The sequence below is a fragment of the Triturus cristatus genome, chromosome 1_1 (assembly GCF_964204655.1).
Source record: "Triturus cristatus chromosome 1_1, aTriCri1.1, whole genome shotgun sequence".
NCBI classification, from domain to species: domain Eukaryota; kingdom Metazoa; phylum Chordata; class Amphibia; order Caudata; family Salamandridae; genus Triturus; species Triturus cristatus.
Genome location: NC_140579.1, coordinates 721,384,618 through 721,399,227, shown reverse-complemented (window position 1 = coordinate 721,399,227; position 14,610 = coordinate 721,384,618).

Genomic DNA, 14,610 nt, shown 5'->3' with positions numbered 1-14,610 from the left:
TAGGGGTCGTGTTGGGGGCTGGTGTTTCAGGGTTTAGGGGAATGCAATGATGTTCGAGGAGTGTAGGGGGTCATGCTGGGGTTGGTGTTTCAGGGTTTAGGGCAGTGCAGTGGTGTTCAGGCAGTGTAGAGGTGGAGCTGGGGCTGGTGTTTTATGGTTTAGAGCAGTGCAGTGGTGTTTGGGCAGTGTAGGGGGTCATGCTGGGGTTGGTGTTTCAGGGTTTAGGGCAGTGCAGTGGTATTTGGGCAGTGTAGGGGGTCGTTCTGGGGCTGGTGTTTCAGGGTTTAGGGCAGTGCAGTAGTGTTCAGTCAGTGTAGGGGTCTTGCTGGGAATGGTGTTTCAAGATTTAGGGCAGTGCAGGGGTGTTTGGGCAGTGTAGGGGGTCTTGCTGGGGCTGGTGTTTCAGGGTGTTGGGCAATGCAGTGGTGTTCGGGCAGTGTAGGGGGTCGTGCTGGGGTTGGAGTTTCAGGGATTATGGCAGAGCAGTGGTGTTCGGGCAGTGTATGGGGTCGTGCTGGGGCAGGTGATTATGATTTAGGGCAGAGCAGTGGTGTTTGGGCAGTGTAGGGGGTCTTACTAGGGGTGGTGTTTCAGGGTTTAGGGCAGTGCAATGGTGACATGGCAGTGTAGGGGGTCTTGCTGGGGGTCATGTTTCAGGGTTTATGGCAGTGCAGTGGTGTTCAGGCAATGTAGGGGGTCTTGCTGGGGTTGCGTTTCAGGGTTTAGGGCAGTGCAGTGGTGTTCGGGTAGTGTGGGGGGTCTTGCAGGGGGTTGTGTTTCAGGGTTTAGGGCAGTGCAGTGGTGTTCGGGCAGTGTTTGGGGTCGTGTTGGCGCTGGTGTTTCAGGGTTTAGGGCAGTGCAGTGGTGTTTGGGCAGTGTAGGGGGTCGGGCTGGGGCTGGTGTTTCAGGGTTTAGGGCAGTGCAGTGGTGTTCGGGCAGTGTAGGGGGTCGTTCTGGGGCTGGTGTTTCAGGGTTTAGGGCAGAGCAGTAGTGTTCGGTCAGTGTAGGGGGTCTTGCTGGGAATGGTGTTTCAGGGTTTAGGGCAGTGCAGTGGTGTTCGGGCAGTGTAGGGGGTCGTTCTGGGGCTGGTGTTTCAGGGTTTAGGGCAGTGCAGGAGTGTTCGGGCAGTGTAGGGGGTCGTGCTGTGGTTGGAGTTTCAGGGATTATGGCAGAGCAGTGGTTTTCGGGCAGTGTAGGGGGTCGTGCTGGGGCAGGTGATTATGATTCAGGGCAGAGCAGTGGTGTTCGGGCAGTGTAGGGGGTCTTACTGGGAGTGGCGTTTCAGGGTTTAGGGCAGTGCAATGGTGACAGGGCAGTGTAGGGGGTCTTGCTGGGGGTGGTGTTTCAGGGTTTAGGGCAGTGCAGTGGTGTTCAGGCAATGTAGGGGGTCTTGAGGGGTGGCGTTTCAGGGTTTAGGGCAGTAGAGTGGTGTTCGGGCAGTGTAGGGGGTCTTGCTGGGGGTGATGTTTCAGGGTTTAGGGCAGTGCAGTGGTGTTCGGGCAGTGTGGTGGGTCTTGCAGGGGGTGGTGTTTCAGGGTTTAGGGCAGTGCAGTGGTGTTCGGGCAGTGTTGGGGGTCGTGTTGGGGCTGGTGTTGCAGGGTTTAGGGCAGTGCAGTGTTCGGGCAGTGTAGGCGGTCGTGCTGTTGCTGGTGTTTCAGGGTTTAGGGCAGTGCAGTGGTGTTTGGGCAGTGTGGGGGGTCTTGCAGGGGGTGGTGTTTCAGGGTTTAGTTGAGTGCAGAGGTGTTCGGGCAGTGTTGGGGGTCCTGTTGGGGCTGGTGTTTCAGGGTTTAGGGCAGTGAGGTGTTCGGGCAGTGTAGGCGGTCATGCTGTTGCTGGTGTTTCAGGGTTTAGGTTAGTGCAGTGGGGTTCGGGCAGTGTAGGGGTCGTGCTGGGGCTGCTGTTTCAGGGTTTAGGGCAGTGCAGTGGTGTTCGGGGAGTGTAGGGGGTCGTGCTGGGGCTGGTGTTTCAGGGTTTAGGGCAGTGCAGTGGTGTTCGAGGAGTGTAGGGGGTCATGCTGGGGGTGTTGTTTCAGGGTTTAGGGCAGTGCAGTGGTGTTTGTGCAGTGTAGGGAGTCATACTGTGACTGGTGTTTCAGGGTTTAGGGCAGTGCAGTGGTGTTCAGGCAGTGTAGAGGTGGAGCTGGGGCTGGTGTTTTATGGTTTAGAGCAGTGCAGCGGTGTTTGGGCAGTATGGGGGTCATTCAGGGGTGGAGTTGCAGGGTTTAGGGCAGTGCAGTGGTGTTCGGGCAGTGTAGGGGCTCTTGCTGGGAATGGTGTTTCAAGATTTAGGGCAGTGCAGTGGTGTTTGGGAAGTGTAGGGTGTCGTGCTGGGGTTGGTGTTTCAGGGTTTAGGGCAGTGCAGTGGTGTTCGGGCAGTGTAAGGGGTCGTTCTGGGGCTGGTGTTTCAGGGTTTAGGGCAGTGCAGTAGTGTTCGGGCAGTGTAGGAGGTCGTGCTGGGGTTGGAGTTTCAGGGATTTTGGCAGAGCAGTGGTTTTCGGGCAGTGTAGGGGTCATGCTGGGGCAGGCGGTTATGATTTAGGGCAGAGCAGTGGATGTCGGGCAGTGTAGGGGGTCTTACTGGGGGTGGTGTTTCAGGGTTTAGGGCATGGCAATGGTGACAGGGCAGTGTAGGGGATCTTGCTGGGGGTCATGTTTCAGGGTTTAGGGCAGTGCAGTGGTGTTCAGGCAATGTAGGGGGTCTTGCTGGGGTGGCGTTTCAGGGTTTAGTGCAGTGCAGTGGTGTTCGGGCAGTGTAGGGGGTCTTGCTGGGGGTGGTGTTTCAGGGTTTAGGGCAGTGCAGTGGTGTTCAGGCAGAGTGGGCGGTCTTGCAGGGGGTGGTGTTTCAGGGTTTAGGGCAGTGCAGTGGTGTTCGTGCCGTGTTGGGGGTCGTGTTGGGGCTGGTGTTTCAGGGTTTAAGGCAGTACAGTGGTGTTTGGGCAGTGTAGGGGGTCGTGCTGGGGCTGGTGTTTCAAGGTTGAGGGCAGTGCAGTGGTGTTCGGGCAGTGTAGGGGGTCATTCTGGGGCTGGTGTTTCAGGGTTTAGGGCAGAGCAGTAGTGTTCGGTCAGTGTAGGGGGTCTTGCTGGGAATGGTGTTTCAGGATTTAGGGCTTTGCAGTGGTGTTTGGGCAGTGTAGGGGGTCGTTCTAGGGCTGGTGTTTCAGGGTTTAGGGCATTGCAGTGGTGTTTGGGCAGTGTAGGGGGTTGTTCTGGGGCTGGTGTTTCAGGGTTCAGGGCAGTGCAGGAGTGTTCGGGCAGTGTAGGGGGTCTTGCTTGGGGTGGTGTTTCAGGGTGTAGGGCAGTGCAGTGGTGTTCGGGCAGTGTGGGGGGTCTTGCAGGGGGTGGTGTTTCAGGGTTTAGGGAAGTGCAGTGGTGTTTGGGCAGTGTTGGGGGTCGTGTTGGGGCTGGTGTTTCAGGGTTTAGGGTAGTGCAGTGTTCGGGCAGTGTAGGCGGTTGTGCTTTTGCTGGTGTTTCAGGGTTAAGGTCAGTGCAGTGGTGTTCGGGGAGTGTAGGGGGTTGTGCTGGGGCTGGTGTTTCACGGTTTAGGGCAGTGCAGTGGTGTTCAGGATGTATAGGGTGTCTTGCTGGGGGTGGGGTTTCAGGTTTTAGGGCAGTGTAGTGGTGTTCGGGCAGGGTAGGGGGTTGTGCTAGGGCTGGTGTTTCAGGTTTTAGGGCGTGGTGTTCGGGCAGTGTTGGGGGTCTTGCTGGGGGTGGTGTTTCAGGGTTTAGGGCAGTGCAGTGGTGTTCAGGCAGTGTGGGGGTCATGGAGGGGTTAATGTTTCAGGGTTTAGGGCAGTGTAGTGGTATTCAGGCAGTGTAGGGGGTCATGCTGGGGCTGGTTTTTCAGGGTTTAGGGCAGATCAGTGTTGTTCGGGCAGTGTATGGGGTCATGCTGGGGCTGGTATTTCAGGGTTTACGGCAGTGCAGTGGTGTTCAAGCAGTGTAGGGGATAATGCTGGGATAGGGTTTAGGGCAGAGAAGTGGTGTTTGGGCAGTGTAGGGGGCCGTGCTGGGGCTGGTGTTTCAGGGATTAGCTCAGAACCGTGGTGTTTGGGCAGTGTAGGGGGTCGTGCTTGGGCTGATATTTTAGGGTTTAAGGCAGAGCAGTGGTGTTCAGGCAGTGTAGGGGGATCTGCAGGGGGTGGTGTTTCAGGATTTAGGGCAGTGCAGTGGTGTTCGGGCAGTGTAGGGGGTCGTGCTGAGGCTGTTGTTTCAGGGTTTAGGGCAGTGCAGTGGTGTTCGGGCATTGTAGGGGGTCGTGCCGATGCTGGTGTTGTAGGGTTTATGGCAGTGCAATGGTGTTCGGGCAGTGTAGAGGGGTCTTACTGGGGTTGGTGTTTCAGGATTTAGGGACAGCAATGGTGTTTGGGCAGTGTAGGGGGTCTTGCTGGGCGTGGAATTTCAGGGTTTAGGGCAGTGCAGGGGTGTTCGGGCAGTGTAGGGGGTCGTGCTGGGGCTAGCGATTTAGGATTTAGGGCAGAGCAATGGTGTTCGGGCAGTATAGGGGGTCGTGCTGGGGGTTGTGTTTCAGAATTTAGGACAGAGAAGTGGTGTTTGGGAAGTGTAGGGGGTCGTGCTGAGGGTGGTGTTTCAGGGTTTAGGGCAGTGGTGTTCGGGCAGGGTAGGGGGTCTTACTGGGGGAGGTGTTTCAGGGTTTAGGGCAGTGCAGTGGTGTTCGGGCAGTGTAGGGGGTCTTGCTGGGGGGGTGTTTCAGTGTTTAGGGCATTGGTGTTCGGGCAGTGTAGGGGGTCTTGCTCGGGGTGGTGTTTTAGTGTTTAGGGCAGTGGTGTTTGGGCAGTGAAGGGGTTCCTGCTGGGGGTGGTGTTTCAGGTTTTAGGGCAGTGCAGTGTTGTTTGGGCAGTGTAGGGGGTCTTGCTGGAGGTGGTGATTCAGGGTTTAGGGCAGTGCAGTGGTGTTCGGGCAGTGTGGGGGTCGTGCAGGGGGTGATGTTTCAGGGTTTAGGGCAGTGCAATGGTGTCCGGGCAGTGTAGAGGGTCGTACTGGGGCTGGTGTTTCAGGGTTTAGGGCAGTGCAGTGGTGTTCCTGCACTGTAGGGGGTCATGCTGTGGCTGGTGTTTCATGAATTAGGGCAGTGCAGTGGTGTTCGTGTAGTGTAGGGGGTCGTGCTGGGGCTGGTGCTTCAGGGTTTAGGGCAGTGCAGTTGTTTTCAGGAAGTATAGGGTGTCTTGCTGGGGGTAGTGTTTCAGGTTTTAGGGCAGTGTAGTGGTGTTCGGGCAGGGTAGGTGTCTGCTGGGGCAGGTGTTTCAGGGTTTATGGCAGTGCAGTGGTGTTCCCGCACTGTAGGGGGCCTTGCTGGGGCTGGTGTTTCATGGATTAGGGCAGTGCAGTGGTGTTCAGGCAGTGTAGGGGGTCATGCTGGGGCTGGTGCTTCAGGGTTTAGGGCAGTGCAGGGGTGTTCGGGCAGTGTATGGGGGTCATGCTGGGGCTGGTTTTTCAGGGTTTAGGGCAGTGCAGTGGTGTTCGGGGAGTGTAGGGGTCGTGTTGGGGCTGGTGTTTCAGGGTTTAAGGCAGTGCAATGATGTTCGGGGAGTGTGGGGGGTGATGCTGGGGCTGGTGTTTCAGGGTTTTAGGCAGTGCAGTGGTGTTCGTGCAGTGTAGGGGGTCATGCTGTGACTGGTGTTGCAGGGTTTATGGCAGTGCACTGGTGTTCGGGCAGTGTAGGGGGTCGTTCTGGGGCTGGTGTTTCAGGGTTTAGGGCAGTGCAATAGTGTTCGGGCAGTGTAGAGGGTCGTGCTGGGGTTGGAGTTTCAGTGATTATGGCAGAGCAGTGGTTTTCGGGGAGTGTAGGGGGTTGTGCTGGGGCAGGTGATCATGATTTAGGGCAGAGCAGTGGTGTTCGGGCATTGTAGGGGGTCTTACTGGGGGTGGTGTTTCATGGATTAGGGCAGTGCAGTGGTGTTCGGACAGTGTAGGGGGTCGTGCTGTGGCTGGCGATTTAGGATTTAGGGCAGAGCAATGGTGTTCGGGCAGTATAGGGGGTCGTGCTGGGGGTTGTGTTTCAGAATTTAGGGCAGAGAAGTGGTGTTCGGGAAGTGTAGTGGGTCGTGCTGAGGGTGGTGTTTCAGGGTTTAGGGCAGTGGTGTTTGGGCAGTGTAGGGGGTCTTGCTGGGGGAGGTGTTTCAGGGTTTAGGGCAGTGCAGTGGTGTTCGGGCAGTGTAGGGGGTCTTGCTGGGGGGGTGTTTCAGTGTTTAGGGCATTGGTGTTCGGGCAGTGTAGGGGGTCTTGCTTGGGGTGGTGTTTCAGTGTTTAGGGCAGTGGTGTTTGGGCAGTGAAGGGGGTCTTGCTGGGGCGGTGTTTCAGGTTTTAGGGCAGTGCAGTGTTGTTCGGGCTGTGTAGGGGGTCTTGCTGGAGGTGGAGATTCAGGGTTTAGGGCAGTGCAGTGGTGTTCGGGCAGTGTGGGGGTCGTGCAGTGGGTGATGTTTCAGGATTTAGGGCAGTGCAATGGTGTTCGGGCAGTGTAGAGGGTCGTGCAGTGGGTGATGTTTCAGGGTTTAGGGCAGTGCAATGGTGTTCGGGCAGTGTAGAGGGTCGTGCTTGGGCTGGTGTTTCAGGGTTTAGGGCAGTGCAGTGGTGTTCCCGTACTGTAGAGGGTCGTGCTGTGGCTGGTGTTTCGTGGATTAGGGCAGTGCAGTGGTGTTCGGGCAGTGTAGGGGGTCGTGCTGGGGCTGGTGCTTCAGGGTTTAGGGCAGTGCAGTGGTTTTCAGGAAGTACAGGGTGTCTTGCTGGGGGTAGTGTTTCAGGTTTTAGGGCAGTGTAGTGGTGTTCGGGCAGGGTAGGGGGTCTTGCTGGGGCTGGTGTTTCAGGGTTTATGGCAGTGCAGTGGTGTTCCTGCAGTGTAGGGGTCGTGTTGGGGCTGGTGTTTCATGGTTTAGGGCAGTGCAATCATCTTCGTGGATTGTAGGGGGTCATGCTGGGGCTGGTGTTTCAGGGTTTATGGCAGTGCAGTGGTGTTCGGGCAGTGTAGAGGTGGAGCTGGGGCTGGTATTTTATGGTTTAGGGCAGTGCAGCAGTGTTTGGGCAGTGTGGGGGGGTCATCCTGGGGGTGGAGTTTCAGGGTTTAGGGCAGTGCAGTGGTGTTCGGGCAGTGTAGGCGGTCTTGCTGAGAATGGTGTTTCAGGATTTAGGGCAGTGCAGTGGTGTTTTTTGGGCAGTATAGAGTGTCGTTCTGGGGCTGGTGTTTCAGGGTTTAGGGCAGTGCAGTGGTGTTCGGGCAGTGTAGGGGGTCGTTCTGGGGCTGGTGTTTCAGGGTTTAGGGCAGTGCAATAGTGTTCGGGCAGTGTAGAGGGTCGTGCTGGGGTTGGAGTTTCAGTGATTATGGCAGAGCATTGGTTTTCGGGCAGTGTAGGGGGTCGTACTGGGGCAGGTGATCATGATTTAGGGCAGAACAGTGGTGTTCTTGCAGTGTAGGGGGACTTACTGGGGGTGGTGTTTCATGGATTAGGGCAGTGCAGTGGTGTTCAGACAGTGTAGGGGGTCGTTCTGGGGCTGGTGCTTCAGGGTTTAGGGCAGTGCAGTGGTGTTTGGGCAGTGTAGGGGGTCGTTCTGGGGCTGGTGTTTCAGGGTTTAGGGCAGTGCAATAGTGTTCGGGCAGTGTAGAGGGTCATGCTGGGGTTGGAGTTTTAGTGATTATGGCAGAGCACTGGTTTTCGGGCAGTGTAGGGGGTCGACTGGGGCAGGTGATCATGATTTAGGGCAGAACAGTGGTGTTTGGGCAGTGTAGGGGGACTTACTGGGGGTGGTGTTTCATGGATTAGGGCAGTGCAGTGGTGTTCGGACAGTGTAGGGGTCGTGCTGGGGCTGGTGATTCAGGGTTTAGGGCAGTGCAGTGGTGTTCAGGCAGTGTAGGGGGTCATGCTGGGGCTGGTGTTTCAGGGTTTAGGGCAGTGCAGTGGTGTTCAGGCAATGTAGGGGGTCTTGCTGGGGTGGCGTTTTAGGGTTTAGGGCAGTGCAGTGGTGTTCGGGCAGTGTAGGGGGTCTTGCTCGGGGTGGTGTTTCAGGGTTTAGGGCAGTGCAGTGGTGTTCGGGCAGTGTTGGGGGTCGTGTTGGGGCTGGTGTTTCAGGGTTTAGGGCAGTGCAGTGTTCGGGCTGTGTAGGCGGTCGTGCTGTTGCTGGTGTTTCAGGGTTTAGGTTAGTGCAGTGGGGTTCGGGCAGTGTAGGGGGTCGTGCTGGGGCTGGTGCTTTAGGGTTTAGGGCAGTGCAGTGGTTTTCAGGAAGTATAGGGTGTCTTGCTGGGGGTAGTGTTTCAGGTTTTAGGGCAGTGTAGTGGTGTTCGGGCAGGGTAGGGGGTCGTGCTGGGGCTGGTGTTTCAGGGTTTATGGCAGTGCAGTGGTGTTCCCGCACTGTAGGGGGCCTTGCTGGGGCTAGTATTTCATGGATTAGGGCAGTGCAGTTGTGTTCGGGCAGTGTAGGGGGTCGTGCTGGGGTTGGTGCTTCAGGGTTTAGGGCAGTGCAGTGGTGTTCGGGCAGTGTAGGGGGTCGTGATGGGGCTGGTGTTTCAGGGTTTAGGGCAGTGCAGTGGTTTTCGGGGAGTGTAGGGGTCGTGTTGGGGCTGGTGTTTCAGGGTTTAGGGCAGTGCAATAGTGTTCGGGCAGTGTAGAGGGTCGTGCTGGGGTTGGTGTTTCAGTGATTATGGCAGAGCATTGGATTTCGGGCAGTGTAGGGGGTCGTACTGGGGCAGGTGATCATGATTTAGGGCAGAACAGTGGTGTTCTTGCAGTGTAGGGGACTTACTGGGGGTGGTGTTTCATGGATTAGGGCAGTGCAGTGGTGTTCTGACAGTGTAGGGGGTCGTTCTGGGGCTGGTGCTTCAGGGATTACGGCAGTGCAGTGGTGTTCGTGCAGTGTAGGGGGTCACTCTGGGGCTGGTGTTTCAGGGTTTAGGGCAGTGCAAAAGTGTTCGGGCAGTGTAGAGGGTTGTGCTGGGGTTGGAGTTTCAGTGATTATGGCAGAGCATTGGTTTTCGGGCAGTGTAGGGGGTCGTACTGGGGCAGGTGATCATGATTTAGGGCAGAACAGTGGTGTTCGGGCAGTGTAGGGGGACTTACTGGGGCTGGTGCTTCAGGGTTTAAGGCAGTGCAGTGGTGTTCGGACAGTGTAGGGGGTCGTGCTGGGGCTGGTCAATCAGGGTTTAGGGCAGTGCAGTGGTGTTCGGGCAGTGTAGGGGGTCATGCTGGGACTGGTGTTTCAGGGTTTAGGGCAGTGCAGTGGTGTTCAGGCAATGTAGGGGGTCTTGCTGGGGTGGCGTTTCAGGGTTTAGGGCTGTGCAGTGGTGTTCGGGCAGTGTAGGGGGTCTTGCTGGGGGTGGTGTTTCCGGGTTTTGGGCAGTGCAGTGGTGTTCGTGCAGTGTAGAGGTGGAGCTGGGGCTGGTGTTTCATGGTTTAGGGCAGTGCAGCAGTGTTTGGGCAGTGTGGGGGGTCATCCTGGGGGTGGAGTTTCAGGGTTTAGGGCAGTGCAGTGGTGTTCGGGCAGTGTAGGCGGTCTTGCTGGGAATGGTGTTTCAGGATTTAGGGCAGTGCAGTGGTGTTTGGGCAGTGTAGGGTGTCGTACTGGGGCTGGTGTTTCAGGGTTTAGGGCAGTGCAGTGGTGTTCGGGCAGTGTAGGGGGTCGTTCTGGAGCTGGTGTTTCAGGGTTTAGGGCAGTGCAATAGTGTTCGGGCAGTGTAGAGGGTCGTGCTGGGATTGGAGTTCCAGTGATTATGGCAGAGCATTGGTTTTCGGGCAGTGTAGGGGGTCGTACTGGGGCAGGTGATCATGATTTAGGGCAGAACAGTGGTGTTCGGGCAGTGTAGGGGGACTTATTGGGGGTGGTGTTTCATGGATTAGGGCAGTACAGTGGTGTTCGGACAGTGTAGGGGGTCGTTCTGGGGCTGGTGCTTCAGGGTTTAGGGCAGTGCAGTGGTGTTCGGGCAGTGTGGGGGGTCGTGCTGGGGCTGGTGATTCAGGGTTTAGGGCAGTGCAGTGGTGTTCAAGCAGTGTAGGGGGTCGTGCTGGGGCTGGTGTTTCAGGGTTTAGGGCAGTGCAGTGGTGTTCGTGCAGTGTAGGGGTCGTGTTGGGGCTGGTTTTTCAGGGTTTAGGGCAGTGCAGTGGTGTTCGGGCAGTGTAAAGGTGGAACTGGGGCTGGTGTTTTATGGTTCAGGGCAGTGCAGGAGTGTTCAGGCAGTGTAGGGGTTTGTGCTGGGGCAGGTGATTATGATTTAGGGCAGAGCAGTGGTGTTCGGGCAGTGTAGGGGGTCATTCTGGGGTTGGTGTTTCAGGGTTTAGGGAAGAGCAGTAGTGTTCGGACAGTGTAGGGGGTCTTACTGGGGGTGGTGTTTCAGGGTTTAGGGCAGTGCATTGGTGACAGGGCAGTGTAGGGGGTGTTGCTGGGGGTGGTGTTTCAGGATTTAGGGCAGTGCAGTGGTGTTTGGGCAGTGTAGGGGGTCGTGCTGGGGCTGGTGTTTTAGGGTTTAGGGCAGTGCAGTAGAGTTCGGGCAGTGTAGGGGGTCGTGCTGGGGTTGGAGTTTCAGGGATTATGGCAGATCAGTGGTTTTCGGGCAGTGTAGGGGGTCGTGCTGGGGCAGGTGTTTCAGGGTTTAGGGCAGTGAAGTGGTGTTCGGGGAGTGTAGGGGTCGTGTTGGGCCTGGTGTTTCAGGGTTTAGGGCAGTGCAGTGGGGTTCGGGCAGTGTAGGGGGTCGTGCTGGGGCTGCTGTTTCAGGGTTTAGGGCAGTGCAATGATGTTCAAGGAGTGTAGGGGGTCATGCTGTGGCTGGTGTTTCAGGGTTTAGGGCAGTGCAGTGGTGTTTGTGCAGTGTAGGGGGTCATACTGTGGTGTTTCAGGGTTTAGGGCAGTGCAGTGGTGTTCAGGCAGTGTAGAGGTGGAGCTTGGTCTGGTGTTTTATGGTTTAGAGCAGTGCAGCGGTGTTTGGGCAGTGTGGGGGGTCGTTCTGGGGGTGGAGTTTCAGGGTTTAGGGCAGTGCAGTGGTGTTCGGGCAGTGTAGGGGGTCTTGTTGGGAATGGTGTTTCAGGATTTAGGGCAGTGCCGTGGTGTTTGGGCAGTGTAGGGGGTTGTGCTGGGGCTGGTGTTTCAGGGTTTAGGGCAGTGCAGTGGTGTTTGGGCAGTGTAGGGGGTCGTGCCGATGCTGGTGTTGTAGAGTTTATGGCAGTGCAGTGGTGTTCGGGCAGTGTAGAGGGGTCTTACTGGGGTTGGTGTTTCAGGATTTAGGGACAGCAATGGTGTTCGGGCAGTGTAGGGGGTCTTGCTGGGCGTGGAATTTCAGGGTTTAGGGCAGTGCAGGGGTGTTCGGGCAGTGTAGGGGGTCGTGCTGGGGCTGGCGATTTAGGATTTAGGGCAGAGCAATGGTGTTAGGGCAGTATAGGGGGTCGTGCTGGGGGTTGTGTTTCAGAATTTAGGACAGAGAAGTGGTGTTCGTGCAGTGTAGGGGGTCATGCTGTGACTGGTGTTTCAGGGTTTATGGCAATGCAGTGGTGTTCGGGCAGTGTAGAGGTGGAGCTGGGGCTGGTGTTTTATGGTTTAGGGCAGTGCAGCAGTGTTTGGGCAGTGTGGGGGGTCATCCTGGGGGTGGAGTTTTAGGGTTTAGGGCAGTGCAGTGGTGTTCGGGCAGCGTAGGCGGTCTTGCTGGGAATGGTGTTTCAGGATTTAGGGCAGTGCAGTGGTGTTTGGGCAGTGTAGGGTGTCGTGCTGGGGCTGGTGTTTCAGGGTTTAGGGCTGTGCAGTGGTGTTCGGGCAGTGTAGGGGGTCGTTCTGGGGCTGGTGTTTCAGGGTTTAGGGCAGTGCAATAGTGCTCGGGCAGTGTAGAGGGTCGTGCTGGGGTTGGAGTTTCAGTGATTATGGCAGAGCATTGGTTTTCGGGCAGTGTAGGGTGTCGTACTGGGGCAGGTTATCATGATTTAGGGCAGAACAGTGGTGTTCGGGCAGTGTAGGGGGTCGTGCTGGGGCTGGTGCTTCAGGGTTTAAAGCAGTGCAGTGGTGTTCGGGCAGTGTACGGGGTCGTGCTGGTGCTTCAGGGTTTAGGGCAGTGCAGTGGTGTTCGTGCAGTGTAGGGGTCGTTTTGGGGCTGGTTTATCAGGGTTTAGGGCAGTGCAGTGGTGTTCGGGCAGTGTAAAGGTGGAACTGGGGCTGGTGTTTTATGGTTCAGGGCAGTGCAGGAGTGTTCAGGCAGTGTAGGGTGTCGTGCTGGGGTTGGAGTTTCAGGGATTATGGCAGAGCAGGGGTTTTCGGGCAGTGTAGGGGTTTGTGCTGGGGCAGGTGATTATGATTTAGGACAGAACAGTGGTGTTCGGGCAGTGTAGGGGGTCGTTCTGGGGTTGGTGTTTCAGAGTTTAAGGCAGAGCAGTAGTGTTCGGACAGTGTAGGGGGTCTTACTGGGGGTGGTGTTTCAGGGTTTAGGGCAGTGCAATGGTGACAGGGCAGTGTAGGGGGTGTTGCTGGTGGTGGTGTTTCAGGGTTTAGGGCAGAGCAGTGGTGCTCGGGCAGTGTAGGGGGTCATTCTGGGGTTGGTGTTTCAGGGTTTTGGGCAGAGCAGTAGTGTTCGGTCAGTGTAGGGGGTGTTACTGGGGGTGGTGTTTCAGGGTTTAGGGCAGTGCAATGGTGACGGGGCAGTGTAGGGGGTCTTGCTGGGGGTGGTGTTTCAGGGTTTACGGCAGTGCAGTTGTGTTGAGCCAATGTAGGGGGTCTTGCTGGGGTGGCGTTTCAGGGTTTAGGGCAGTGCAGTGGTGTTTGGGCAGTATGGGGGTCGTCCTGGGGTGGAGTTTCAGGGTTTAGGGCAGTGCAGTGTTGTTTGGGCAGTGTAGGGGGTCTTGCTGGGAATTGTGTTTCAGGATTTAGGGCAGTGCAGTGGTGTTTGGGCAGTGTAGGGGGTCGTTCTGGGGCTGGTGCTTCAGGGTTTAGGGCAGTGCAGTGGTGTTCGGGCAGTGTAGGGGGTCGTGCTGGGGCTGGTGATTCAGGGTTTAGGGCAGTGCAGTGGTGTTCAGGCAGTGTAGGAGGTCGTGCTGGTGTTTCAGGGTTTAGGGTAGTGCAGTGTTGTTCGGGCAGTGTAGGGGGTCTTGCTGGGAATGGTGTTCCAGGATTTAGGGCAGTGCAGTGGTGTTTGGGCAGTGTAGGGGGTCTTGCTGGGGCTGGTGTTTCAGGGTTTAGGGCAGTGCAGTGGTGTTCGGGCAGTGTAGGGGGTCATTCTGGGGCTGGTGTTTCAGGGTTTAGGGCAGTGCAGTAGAGTTCGGGCAGTGTAGGGGGTCGTGCTGGGGTTGGAGTTTCAGGGATTATGGCAGATCAGTGGTTTTCGGGCAGTGTAGGGGGTCGTGCTGGGGCAGGTGTTTCAGGGTTTAGGGCAGTGCAGTGGTGTTCGGGGAGTGTAGGGGTCGTGTTGGGCCTGGTGTTTCAGGGTTTAGGGCAGTGCAGTGGGGTTCGGGCAGTGTAGGGGTCGTGCTGGGGCTGGTGTTTCAGGGTTTAGGGCAGTGCAGTGGTGTTTGGAGAGTGTAGGGGTCGTGTTGGGGCTGGTGTTTCAGGGTTTAGGGCAGTGCAGTGTTTTTAGCAGTGTAGGCGGTCGTGCTGTTGCTGGTGTTTCAGGGTTTAGGTTAGTGCAGTGGGGTTCGGGCAGTGTAGGGGGTCTTGCTGGGGTGGCGTTTCAGGGTTTAGGGCAGTGCATTGGTGTTCGGGCAGTGTAGGGGTTCTTGCTGGGGGTGGTGTTTCAGGGTTTAGGGCAGTGCAGTGGTGTTCGGGCAGTGTTGGGGGTCGTGTTGGGGCTGGTGTTTCAGCGTTTAGGGCAGTGCAGTGTTCGGGCAGTGTAGGCGGTCGTGCTGTTGCTGGTGTTTCAGGGTTTAGGTTAGTACAGTGGGGTTCGGGCAGTGTAGGGGGTCGTGCTGGGGCTGGTGCTTCAGGGTTTAGGGCAGTGCAGTGGTTTTCAGGAAGTATAGGGTGTCTTGCTGGGGGTAGTGTTTCAGGTTTTAGGGCAGTGTAGTGGTGTTCGGGCAGGGTACGGGGTCGTGCTGGGGCTGGTGTTTCATGGATTAGGGCAGTGCAGTTGTGTTCGGGCAGTGTAGGGGGTCGTGCTGGGGCTGGTGCTTCAGGGTTTAGGGCAGTGCAGTGGTGTTCCCGCACTGTAGGGGGCCTTGCTGGGGCTGGTATTTCATGGATTAGGGCAGTGCAGTTGTGTTCGGGCAGTGTAGGGGGTCGTGCTGGGGCTGGTGCTTCAGGGTTTAGGGCAGTGCAGTGGTGTTCGGGCAGTGTAGGGGGTCGTGCTGGGGCTGGTGTTTCAGGGTTTAGGGCAGTGCTGTGGTTTTCGGGGAGTGTAGGGGTCGTGTTGGGGCTGGTGTTTCAGGGTTTAGGGCAGTGCAATGATGTTCGGGGAATGTAGGGGGTCATGCTGGGGCTGGTGTTTCAGGGTTTTGGGCAGTGCAGTGGTGTTCGTGCAGTGTAGGGGGTCATGCTGTGACTGGTGTTTCAGGGTTTATGGCAGTGCAGTGGTGTTCGGGCAGTGTAGAGGTGGAGCTGGGGCTGGTGTTTTATGGTTTAGGGCAGTGCAGCAGTGTTTGGGAGTGTGGGGGGGTCATCCTGGGGGTGGAGTTTCAGGGTATAGGGCAGTGCACTGGTGTTCGGGCAG